Source organism: Vulpes vulpes, chromosome X (assembly GCF_048418805.1).
Source record: "Vulpes vulpes isolate BD-2025 chromosome X, VulVul3, whole genome shotgun sequence".
NCBI classification, from domain to species: domain Eukaryota; kingdom Metazoa; phylum Chordata; class Mammalia; order Carnivora; family Canidae; genus Vulpes; species Vulpes vulpes.
The window spans coordinates 75,942,388-75,955,848 of NC_132796.1; the positions used below are offsets into that span (position 1 = coordinate 75,942,388).

At 39.7% G+C, this 13,461-nt stretch overlaps 1 protein-coding gene across 1 annotated transcript in view; it reads left to right on the forward strand.

The window, feature by feature from the left end:
* Nucleotides 1-13,461, forward strand: part of IL1RAPL2 (interleukin 1 receptor accessory protein like 2) — a 1,296,043-nt gene that overhangs the window by 1,147,213 nt on the left and 135,369 nt on the right. The window lies entirely within an intron of this gene.

Genomic DNA, 13,461 nt, shown 5'->3' on the forward strand with positions numbered 1-13,461 from the left:
ATAGGCCAGATTTTTTTTGTGTTTGGAGATTAAACTGCTGATAGTGTTTGCTTTCATTGTGCACAAATGTCTAGGATAGACTAACAAGCTATTTGCCTAAAAGCACTAAACCATTTCAAAAGTTTTTAAAAAGTAATGTAAGGATTGGACATTAAGGTACACAAAGCCTTTTCAGTAAAAGATACTAAGACAGCGAAACAGGTTTGGCCATTTGTGTTTTTCCCCTCCCTTAAACCCAGGCTCTTGGGCTTCCCAACTAATCTGTTAATGGCTGGAACTGATTGACAGGTGCAACAATGCCAGTGTAAGCACTGTGGGAGTCCAAATTGGGTAGTTCTTTATAAAGAGCATTGATGGCTGAGTAAATACAACATTTAAAATAAAAGGAAAACTCATGAAAATTAAGCACGAAGTAGCTAGATTCAGTCTCAAAATACTTAAGACTGGAGAAGTCTAGGCTAGCATCTCAGGGTTTGTAATTTAGCCAGACTATATGGATGTGAGGCCAATAGGAAATAGATTTGAGTAGATAAGTCTATCCACAAAAATCTTTAATTTGCATTTGAAAGTTTGTTTTGGTGGTAAAAATATGATATCCAACAATTTAAAATAAATTTCTTGAGTTCATTCGTTGATTCTTTGAACATTTACTGAGCACCTAATCTATGCCAGGCATTCTACTAGGTTGGAATACGGAGATGATTAAGATATAATCTTTGTCTGAGGAGCTCACAATCTAGTAAAGAGACCAGAAAAATAGCTAGGAAATATTGACACCATGACAAAGACTATGGCAGAGCTAAACATAAAATTCTATGAGAACCCAGTGGAAGCATACCTCACCTATTGGAGAGATAGGCAAAAGGGGTAGAGATCCAGGCTTTCATGAGGATGTGATGTCTGAACTAAGTCCTAAAGGTTAAGAAGTTAGCTAGTTCAAAATGGGTGAGGGATGGAGGAGTTTGCATATTCAAAGGCACGTGGATATGAATTAGCATTGCAAGTTCCATAAAAGATAAATAATTTAAGTTAGAATGAAAGGAACATATAGAAAAGTGATGGATAACAAGAGTAGAGAGGTAGACAGATTACAATCCATGCCTTATAAGCCATGTAATGGAGTTTGTTGTTTATTCTGTAGGTAACTGGAAGCCAGTGGTGACATGCAAAGGTGTCCCATCATTAGAAATCTTAGATTACTCTCAGCATTATGGAGGATCTTACAGCATTATCATGGGAGAAGGCTGGATATAGGCAGACTGATTTAGGAGCCAATCCAATGCAGTAATCCAAACAGTAAGCAAGGTGAACTTGAATGAAAGCAATGACAGAGAGAATGGAAAGGGGGTGAAAATATTTGAATTCCTTAAAAACATAATCTTGGATCTAAGAGCTAAGTGGTGGTTGAAAGAGAGATAGCACAATGAGGAAAAGGAAAGATTCTGGAAGGAATTCTGTATTTCTGACTTGGATAACGAGGTAATTAGAAGATGGTCCCATTGGGCAGCCCCGGTGACTCAGCGGTTCAGCACCACCCTCAGCCCAGGGCCTGATCCTGGAGACCCGGGATCGAGTCCCACGTCAGACTCCCTGCATGGAGCCTGCTTTTCCCTCTGCCTGTGTCTTTGCCTCTTTCTCTGTGTGTGTGTGTGTCTTTTGTGAATAAATAAATAAAATCTTAAAAATGAATAAAATCTTAAAAAAAAATAAGATGGTCCTATCAACCAAGATGGAGAATACAGGAGAATACAGAATATGGATACCAGAGATGTCTTCTATTGTGATCACGTTTTGGCTTTGAGGTGCTTGGTGGGACACCCAGATGTGGATGTCCAGTGTGTAACTGAATACATGGGTATGGACCTCAGGAGAAAGGTTTGAACCTTCTATGTTTGTTTGTGTGTCTATAACTGATATTTACAAAGCTTGTGCCTCTGCCTTCACTTTCTGACCCTCCTGTGTATTGTTCCCTCTCTAATGCCACAAGACTTTTTCAAGGTCTATATATCCTTACAATATCCACTGACTGCCTAGGGATCCCTACTAGGGAAGAAAGGTACAATGTGTTACCAGATCTCTACTTCTAAATAGCCCCCCATATTCTGGACCGTTTTCCCCCCTTTCCTATGCTGACTTCTGACCTCACTCCCACTGCCACCCCTCCTCCCATCAACATTTACCTATCATGCATCCCATGGCCTCAGAGCCCTGCTAGGTGCTTGGCTAATCTGAAGAAAGTAATTTGTACTCAGGTGTAAATGAACAATTCTAGTTTTATGTGCAATACTTCCCTAGTATGTAATATATGTTCTTTCTAATAGATACAAAGAATGTGGGGATTACAATGTCATGGTAGAATAGCAGAGAAGGCATTGGACATCAGTTGAGTCCCTTCAGTGTTTCTTAAACATCATTACTTAAACATCATTCTCACTTACATTCCAACTTCATTTAAAATCCTATTATTGAACTTTAACTCCACTAGAAGTCTTTGCTCCAAATGAATTACTACTCATCAGGTATAACCCCTTTCCCTGGACCCACAATACACAGCCAATGTCCAATTTCTGATCTCTCTTATTCAGCTTTGAAATTTATTGTTTTTATTTCCCAGTAAAGCTGCCCCATTGGAAATCAGGCTTCCAGATGTCCACAGAGTCATGTATGCCCTCTTTATTTGCCTGTTAGGCAGTCAATTATTCCTAGACTACGAATGCAGAATTGACTCAGGAAGTCACTTAATTAGGTAGTTTCTTTATTAGATAAAACAAAACACAAGGCCCAGAGAAGGTACATGACTGACCCAAGCTCACACAACAATTTGTAGTTGATTTTGGCTAACACCCGGTTCTCCTAACACCTAGGCCGGTTTTCTTTCCACTGTATCACTACTGCCTCTGTGGGCATGCTGCCATCACTTTCTCTGCTTGAAACACAACCTGCTTTCATACCTTAGAATTAATCATCTTGACTGACAAGGTTCTGTCTCCCATAATCTCCCTTTGGGCCTTCAGAGGCCTGAACATGCAACCAGTACAACTTTTGGATTTTATAACTGTCTTTTCAATGGAGAAACATTCTTCTATGTCAGGTGTCCCATCTCCCATCTTGGCAAGAATTCCAGACAAGCTGGCATAACTAGTGTGGGCCTTACAGGGCTGGGGTGGGTAGCAGGACTGTTTCTCACCCACAGCTGCAGCATCAGATTCTGATGGTATGTACAAAGTTAAAAGTTAAAAACTGTATACAGACACCTAAGGTAAATAAATTAGATAAATAAGCCTGAATGCATTGTTCAAATCAAGAAAGGCCTAAGGCAAGCATTCACAGCCAGAGTGTAGAGGCATTAGGGTCTAAGAGTCAGGAAAAAGGACATCTGGTTGAACTTAGCAAGTAAGAGAGTAAGACGATAGAGACAGCAGAGTGCTGTTGCCTGTATTTGGGCTTCTGAGTGTTCCCCTTTAGTATGTTACAGAGATGGTCCAAATCCACATAAAGGACTAGGAGAGGGACAGAAACAATACCACAGGTTGACCGAAATCAGTTAAAATGTGCACCCACCATGGGTCTCATTTCTGGTCCTTTGCTTCTTAGCAAGAAAATTAGTTTCAGGTTGATGGTCTTAGAATTTTACTTACTCTGTTTCAGAAGTTTCACAGCCAAAGTTTTATACAGTGTCAGCAGCTGGGCAAGCTCCTCTTCGGCACTGTCCATCTGCCACCTTTTATGCCCGGTCAGCCTTTGGCATCTTGGCTGAAACTGCTCAAGAGGGTGTCATTTGTGCTGGTGATTTGATCCCACCCAGTGGTAACACTTTGTGATGATGACCCATATGACTTATATTGACAATGTTGTCTTATGGTACAATATATATTCAAGTAAGTTTTTCCATCATACCTCTTGTTTCAGAAATAAGGTCTCTGGACTAATGTCTTCATTTTCAGCACTACTTTTCCAGGCACGCTGCAGCAAGTCCTGCATCACTTGTTCTTATAAAATGATAGCAAATTTCTGTCCTAAACATCTAAGGGTGATGTGTTTTATTCTCTAATTGGGTAGCTCAAAGTTGCCAAATCTTCAGGAAGCTCTGCCTGATGGACTCACCCAGTCTCCAACCTGCCATAATGATTTCCTTCTCCCAATATACTTATGTCATTTTGGAATCCTGGTTTGCTTTTGTATGTTTGTTTTGAGAGGTTGAGTGTACTTTCTTTAATCAGATGGTAAAATCTGTGGTCTTTGATAGCAGAAACAATGAATAATCTTAGTTATAATCCCAAAGTCTCAAATACAACATTATAAAGACTTGATAGTCTAGATGGTCTTGATAGGTGATGAAGCAAAGTAGTATAGAAGGTAAATGCATCTAAAAGAACTAGGTTCCCCCTTAAGCTCTGCCACCTATTAGCGATGTGACCTTCCACAAGGCAATTATCTTAGAAAACTTCACTGCTTCATCTGAAAATTGGATTATATTAATATCTACTTTGCAAGGTTGTATTAAAATAATTATTTGAGATAACAGGTGACATGGTTAGCACAGAGCCTGGCACATGAATGTTCAACATATGGCAGCTAATATTTTTTTTTAATTTTGTTTATTTATTAATGGGAGACACAGAGAGAGAGAGAGAGGCAGAGGGAGAAGCAGGCTCCATGCAGGAAGCTTGATGTGGGACTCGATCCCAGGACTCCAGGATCACGCCCTAAGCTGAAGGCAAGCACTTAACCGCTGAGCCACCCAGACATCCCACATGGCAGCTAATATTATGGCTTGTGTTTATTCAGGTTAATTACTTAAGGAACTGAGCTCTTGTGTCTGCAGTCACTGGCAGCAGTAATCTGTAGCATGACCTCCCTGGTCAACCCCCAAGATCATTATTACAGCTGAGCTACTATCTCCAGCATAAGTTCACATTTACTTTTGTTTCTTCTCTTTTGTTCGCTCTCTTGCCCTTCTTTGCCTCAACTGTCTCAGATGCCTTATTTCTGCCTCCTATTTCTTCTTCGTGTCTTGCCCATGACATAGACTTGATTCCACCCTGGATAACCAGGAGATTCCCTAAGCTCTTCTCCTGGATTTAGAGATGACCCTAGGGGATAAAGAAGTTCTGTGTGTTTAGAGCTGTTTTACACTCCAGAATGAAGGCACGATTATATTATATGAAGTTAAAATTATACTACAGCAATGCGTAGAAGGGTGAGTGTGAGTACATATGTGTGTGTCTCTGTGTGTGTGTGTGTTGACTTATCAGTGATTTGGGGAGTCTTTGTCTAATAGTTCAAATCCTGGGATCCCTGGGTGGCGCAGCGGTTTAGCGCCTGCCTTTGGCCCAGGGCGCGATCTTGGAGACCCGGGATCGAGTCCCACATCGGGCTCCCGGTGAATGGAGCCTGCTTCTCCCTCTGCCTGTGTGTGTCTCTGCCTCTCTCTTTCTCTCTCTAATGAATAAATAAACAAAATCTTTAAAAAAAAATAATAGTTCAAATCCTGAGGCTTTTCATTCTGTGAGGAGGGTCTAGATTAGGAAGGGCAATGGATTATAATTACCACTCTTAGTCGTAATGGTTATAATTGTAATTACCAGTGTTTGTCTGCTTTGCTTTTTTAGGGCTAGTCATTTTAGGAGCCTTTTAAGGAATTTATCATCCCATTTTTGCAAAGTGTTATCAAATCATTTTTATTACTTTGCAAAATAGGGAAGACTACTGCTAGCTAAGTGATATTCAATCCATACCAATCACCAAGCACCTATTTCGCGCCTATCGGGTGTTGTGAAAGATACAAAAAAATAGTAAGACAGAGCCTCTACCCTCAAAAGAATTTGGTTAGTAAAATATGGGTAAACAAACTTTCCTAACTAGGTCAAAGGCCTTGAGTAGACCCCTGAATTTAGTCCAGAGTATATACCCATGATAGCAATGAAAATCTACTTCTCAGTTCTCCCACTATATGGGAGAGCATAACTGACAGAGCCTTAGCTGCTGTGCTCTGCATATACCACTGCTTTAGAGGCCACACTCGTCATAGCCCCAGCCAATGACTGAGCCATGGCCAGAACACAATGGCAGGCCTGGGAGATACAGGATTCCTTTGATGGGTGACTTTAGCAAAAATTCCCCATTGGCTTTGCTGAAGCTTTTTTAGAATTGCTCTGCAATTTAAACCTCTTAACTAACACTTATTTCTTCCCTCTTTTCTCCACAAGGGTAAGAACTGCATCACAATCTATTGAATCTCCTGACCTCCTTTCTCTTCCTCCCCATTTTCCCTCACAGGTTCTCCCACCCACCAAATTAAGCTCTTTCATGTCTAATCCTGCCAGGGCTTCTGCCTCTCGAAGGACCTGAACTAGCATATCCAACAACTCTGTCAGCTTACTTGACAAATGACTTATTCATAATCTAGACCTGGTGAACAGTCCAATGCTTCAGTAACCATAGCATAGTATTAGAAAAAGAACATAAACTTCACTTAAGTTCTCCGACCCTGTTGCCATATCCATAAAATGAGGTTCATATTACTATTTGCAGTGTTGCTGGGAAGAATCTTGATAATATATGTAAAATCTCCATCACATGGTAAGCACTTGATGCATTTATTCAGATTAATGAGTAAAGAACTTTTCTACTAATGGCAGATCTTATGCAGCAGCTTTGTAAATGAATGATAGCACTTTCTCATTAGGAAAAAAAGTAATCCACAGAGGGGATTCAAGAATGTTTCTGGTACTTAGAATTGTACTTTTTTTTTCTTTTCTAGTAGACATGATGAGAGGTAGAAAATGTTCAATATAGGGTTCTGACTTTCTGGAAATTCTGCCTGTGGCCTAAAATTCTTGGAATTTGTTTAGCTTTCCTTTTGCAGGTTATTTCAGGCTGGTAGTGGACAAGAAAACAACAGAAAGTAAAGATAGAAATGAAGCAAGAAAGTGAGTTTCAAGTTCTAAATTGCAAATTAATAATCACACTTCCAGATAGGGCTATGTTTATTATCTTTAACTGTTTCACCAGGTCTGTGACACTGCAGGGACTATGTAGAGCAATGAAGTGCTCTGCCAGAAGAAAGAAAAAGGAGGAGGGAAAATTTGGACCCCCCAGAATGCATCTTTATGATATTGTAGTATTTGCTGTGAGAGGAGAGCTGTTAGGGGTTTAACATACTTGGAACAGAGCTATTATATTCTATTTTCCAGGGCAACAAAACAAAATTGTGATCCTCCTTTGGCAAAAGGCACAGGCAAGTTGATCACCAAGTTTGTGCACTTGTTTGAGTGTTGAGAATTCCTGTGAAACCACAGAAAGGGTCAGGGAAAGCATAACAGGGCCAGGATTCTAGTATAGTCAATCCCCAAGTACCAGTGTGGTCTCAGAGCCTTGGGGTAAAGGCACAGCAGAATAACAATATACCTAGTGACAGCCTTGGGTGAGTAAAGTCAGGGGGTTATTTAAAGCTAGGATTAAAGCCTTTTAAATTGCAAAAGTACCACTTTCTGGGTTACTGGGAGATGATAATTGGAAATTATAACTGAGAGATCCAATATGCAACTGAGGGTAGCATACCTTTTTTTTTTTTTTTTTTTTTAGCTCTCTACTTCTTATGTTTTCTATGTTTCTAGAATTAAAGACTTGTCAATATGTAGGCAACAGATTTCCACAATGGAGCAGCCCCATTCCTTTGCCTTAGTCAGCCAATAATACTGAGGGCCCAATTCTTTTCCACACAATTCCTTAATTAAACGGATTCTTCTACCCAGCATCAGTCAAGCAAAATAAGACAAAGTGACAGAGGATTCTAATAATCACCCTAAGACAATAAAAGATCCTAATGAGTCATTTAAATTATCAAGTACAGATTAAACGATGTTCACTAGAGTTTGTGTTTAATATATTTGGTTTCTTTCCAATTCCTTAATAAAACAGTCAGTGATTCTGGCATGGTATCTCTAATGACTTTTAGTTAACCAGAGTGTTTGATTAACCAGAATGACTCATATTGCTTCCAGTACTAAATTATAGTCATTATGAACTTGAAAACATATTAGCCAGACTTAAATCACTATGTAGAAAACTTCCCAACAAATATTTGAGTTGAGTGCACACAAGTGTAGCCAGAAGCTACAATGAAGTAGAAGCAAAAAATCAGGGGAAAGGGTGTGTAGAAAACCTACCTGTGGGTAGAAATGGTAGTGTTCAAGGAGTGGGGCAGGGCAGCTTGGCTCTCTCTGAACTTGAAAGGAACATTCCAGTCATCTCATAAGACAAAGGGTATATGCTCACACTGAAACTTCCCACAAGACTAAAATTGGAGAACAGGCAGCAGGAAGTACACAGCCTTTAGTGGTAGAAGTTGGACAGTCTTCCCAAGGAAGCAAGGAAAAATATCTTGAGTCTTCTCAGGTCTTCCCATATTTCAGAAAGTAAGGAGGAGACAAATAAGGGTTTAGTGTGCAACACATTAGAAGAAAAACAACATCCTGAGAAAAGCAGACTGTGACACAAAGTTCAGACTACAACAAGAACTGTCTTCCTCTAGATAATGGTGTCAGTCAAAGGGCATTCTTTTTTTTATATAAATTTATTTTTTATTGGTTTTCAATTTGCCAACATATAGAATAACACCCAGTGCTCATCCCATCAAGTGCCCCCCTCAATGCCCATCACCCAGTCACCCCACCACCCGCCCACCTCCCTTTCTACCACCCCTAGTTCGTTTCCCAGAGTTAGGAGTCTCTCATGTTCTGTCTCCCTTTAGGATATTTCCCACTCATTTTTTCTCCTTTCCCCTTTATTCTCTTTCACTATTTTTTATATTCTCTTTTGGGTTTTCTATGTAGAGTATCATGTCATCTGCAAAGAGGGAGAGTTTGGCTTCTTTGCCAGTTTGAATGCCTTTTATTTCTTTTTGTTGTCTGATTGCCTGAGGCTAGGACTTCTAGTACTATGTTGAATAGCAGTGGTGAGAGTGGACATCCCTGTCTTGTTCCTGATCTTAGGGGAAAGGCTACCAGTGTTTCCCCATTGAGAATGATATTTGCTGTGGGCTTTTTGTAGATGGCTTTTAAGATGTTGAGGAATGTTCCCTCTATCCAAAGGACATTGTTTAGGCTAAGCAAGGATTTCTTAACCTTAGCACTCTTGACATTTTTGGATGGATAATTCTTTGTTATGTAGGCTCATATTGTGTACTGTAGGACATTTAGCAATAGCCGTGGCCTCAATCCACTGGATGTCAGTAGCCCTACAATCCCCTAGTTATGACAACCTAAAATTACTCCAGACATTGCCAAGGTCCCTGGGGGGCAAAATTGCCCTTGAGGGCCACTGGTTTACAGGGACATTTGGAGGAGCACTACATGATGATGGAGGGAAATAGCACTCTCAAAGAGTAGCTGAGTTCCAGCTATTATTCTATTATAAGGTAAGGCACTGGTGCAGCCACTCTGGAAAACTGTGTGGAGGTTCCTCAAAGAGTTAAAAATAGACCTGCCCTACGACCCAGCAATTGCACTGTTGGGGATTTACCCCAAAGATTCAGATGCAATGAAACGTCGGGACACCTGCACCCCGATGTTTCTATCAGCAATGGCCACAATAGCCAAACTGTGGAAGGAGCCTCGGTGTCCATCGAAAGATGAATGGATAAAGAAGATGTGGTTTATGTATACAATGGAATATTACTCAGCAATTAGAAACGACAAATACCCACCATTTGCTTCAACGTGGATGGAACTGGAGGGTATTATGCTGAGTGAAATAAGTCAATCGGAGAAGGACAAACAGTGTATGTTCTCATTCATTTGGGGAATATGAATAATAGTGAAAGGGAATATAAAGGAAGGGAAAAGAAATGTTGGGAAATATCAGGAAGGGAGACAGAACATAAAGACTCCTAACTCGGGGAAATACAGAACATAAAGACTCCTAACTCGGGGAAATGAACTAGGGGTGGTGGAAGGGGAGGAGGGCGGGTGTTGGAGGGGAATGGGTGACGGGCACTGAGGTGGACACTTGACGGGATGAGGACTGGGTGTTTTTCTGTGTGTTGGTAAATTGAACACCAATAAAAGTTAATTAAAAAAAAAAAACACACTAGTTGAAAAAAAAAAATAAGGTAAGGCCAAAGCTCCCTATGTGTTTTTGTTCCTTTGTGACCAATGTTATTGGGACTCATATTCTTCGATTTTTTACTAAGTCATCCTGATAGGCCTTGGAGGAAAGGCCTGATATCAGTTAAAAATATGGCATTTTCAAAAAAAATTATGGCATTTTCCTCAAATCTTCTCTTTGTAGAAATAATAATATTGCACTGCACATAAAAAAAGATAGCATGTTACCCTGAATGGAATTCCTTGACAACTCTTCTCTAAATAACAGCACATTTGCACAATACCCAGTCTATATTACAGATTCACAAGGTTCTCAGTGCCTAGATGACAGAATTTAACTTAAAAGTTCACATGATAATATTACCCTCTTTACTATGAGACTCATGCCTAATTCTAGCAGGGGCATAGGGGCTCAACTTCCAAGTGAAGAGACAAACCATCAAAACTTTATAAATAGGGGATCTCTGGGTGGCTCAGCAGTTTGGCACGTGCCTTTGGCCCAGGGTGTGATCCTGAAGTCCCGGGATCGAGTCCCACATCGGGCTCCCGGTGCATGGTGCATGGAGCCTACTTCTCCCTCTGCCTGTGTCTCTGCCTCTCTCTCTCTCTCTCTCTCTTTCTCCCCCCCCCCGTGTGTGTGTCTTTCATGAATAAATAAATAAAATACTTAAAAAAAGACTTTATAAATGGCATAATGTACAATGAGGTTGGTAAATTATATTGCCTTCAAAACAACTCATAAAGCTTTCATCTGAATTGCAGGGGTGAATCGGGGTTGAGTTACTATATTTTAAAATTGATTATGACTTTCTCAACCCTCTGACAGTATTTTTCCCCTAAGTTTTGGGAAAAGTGTTACTTTATCTTTTGAAGGCCTGGAGATTTTCCTCCATCATCAGCTTTATTTCGGTTACTGAGGAGAACCAGGAAAGGTATGATCAGAGTTGAGTTCAGGAATATAACCCTTGCCCAAGTTGGTAGAGCTTCCTATGTCAGTGGCATTTTGAGTAATTTTTCCTTTTACGTAACTACATGATTTACCCATGAAGACAGAAAAAAAGGTTGATTTCTGTCCACAGCAAAAATAATTCTTCTGCACAGTTCAACTCCTTAGAGAAATACTGTTGTTTTTGTTTGTTTGTTTGTTTTTTGTTTTTGTTTTTGTTTTTGTTTTAGGTTAAGTAAGATTTTCCACTGGCATTTGTCATCGAGAAAAGGGGAAAAAAAGCTAATTTTAAAAATATTCTTGGCCTTAGAAGCCTAGGCGGATATATGCTCTCTTTTTAAAGTTAGAGCTTTAATTGCATGATTATTTGGCATGAAATACAGCAAGATTGTTTTTCTTATTATAAAGCTATCCCAGAGAAGAAATGATAAACAGCAGGAAAATAAACTGAAGAAGAGAAAACCAAAGGGAATTGAGATTGTTCAGCCCATAGAAAAGCTGGCTAAGAGGTGATTTAGTAATGATCTTCTAGGACCTGAAGGGCAGTCATTAAGGACCAGATGCTTCCCATCTGCAGTGAGGGCGGAGCCACAGGAAATGACACTATAGAATGAGAAAGTTTAAGAAAGAAATTACTGGCAGTGAAGACTGTCAAACATCAGAACACATCACTATGGACGTTATGAATTTACCTCTGGGCTGTTTTTTACAATTTGGTTTCAAACAGGATAGAGTCTCTCTTGTTTGAGATGATTGAGGTGAGGTTAGATCAGGAATATGGGCAAAGGGATTTCTCAAGATTTTTCTTAAATTCTAGGATTCTATCAAGCCTGTATCCTTATTTGCAACATGTCCAGTAAGGTGCTAGTTTTACAATGTGTTTTTTGCATTACATTTCCACTTAATGAAGTTTCAATTTCTGAGTTATTTTCCATTATGGAAGTTTATTGTATGACTGTTTTACTCTCTTAAATAATTGAAAATTGTGACTCTGCCCCACTGTTCTTCCTCTCTTTTTCAACCATTTATTTTATCCTTATGCTAATTCTCCCACTTTTCAGTTTTGTGTTCACTCTCCTGAACAGACCTTTGAGAGCATTCAGAGGCTTTGCACATTTGCCACATTATTTGAGGCCAATTTAATAGCTAATTATTGTTTTATGATTTCAGAATGTATGGGAGAATGTGATTCCATGCAATAACAATTTCAGTATAGTCCATAATCTTCTCACTTGGCCTTCACTGAGTGAATGTATGTCTTTGAAGTCATGTCTACATCAAAATAACCATTTGGCTCAATCATTCTTAGTCAAGGAGTAAGACGCTGGAATCAGAAAGAAACTGTCAATCCCCTTAATAGACAACTTTAGATAAAAACTTTCATTTGGTTGTCTAAATCTTTTTTTTGCGCTGAGTCCTGTTGAGGGAAATAGGTACATGGTATGCCTGTCTGGGTCTAAAGAACCATTACACTGCAATAAGAATCCATCAAATGCCAAGGACTCCTCACTGCCTATGGAAAAATAAATCTTAATGCATCAGTCTGATACGCAGAGTCCTCCTCAATCTTAACATGGGCCTTCCTCTCTGTTATTTTTATTCTTCACAAGTCCTCTATTTTATTGTTACTATTCCTATCATGCCATACTTTTACTAAAATCTACTGTTTTCTTATATGCTTTCTACTACTTAAAAATTGCAAGCCTATCCTTCTATCCAATCCGCTCTTTCCTATCATCATATTTGTCATTATATGTACTACTTGTTGATTATTTACCATGTTTAAGACATTGTGTTAAGCCTTCATTCATTAGCCAACTTAGTATTTGAAAGAACACTGTGGGGAATATATTCTTGTTCCAGAGCTCATTTCCTTTTTTTAAGATTTTATTTATTTATTCATGAGAGACACACAGAAAGAGACACAGGCAGAAGAAGAGCAGGCTCCCTGAAGGGAGCCCTATGCAGGACTCGATCCCGTGACCTCAGGGATCACGACCTGAGCCTAAGGCAGACGCTCAACCACTGAGCCTCCCAGGCATCCCAGAGCTTATTTCTAATAGCTTCACCTTTAAGAGACCTCATTTAACTAAATGAAACCTTATAATGTCCCCCTTTCTGATTTCATAATACCTATTATCTTAACATTTATGAAGGAACTAAATCTTAATAGTTTTTTTTTAAAAGATTTATCTTTATTTTGAGAGAGAGAGAGAGAGAGAGAGAGAACAAGAGAGTGTGCAGAGGCAGGAGGGACAGAAGGAGAAGGAGAGTCTCAAACAGACTCTGTACTGAGTGCAGAGCCTGACTCTGGGCTCGATCTCATGACCCCGAGATCACCACCTGAGCCAAAACCAAGAGTTGGATGCTTAACTGTGCCACTCAGGCACCTCAATCTCAATAGTT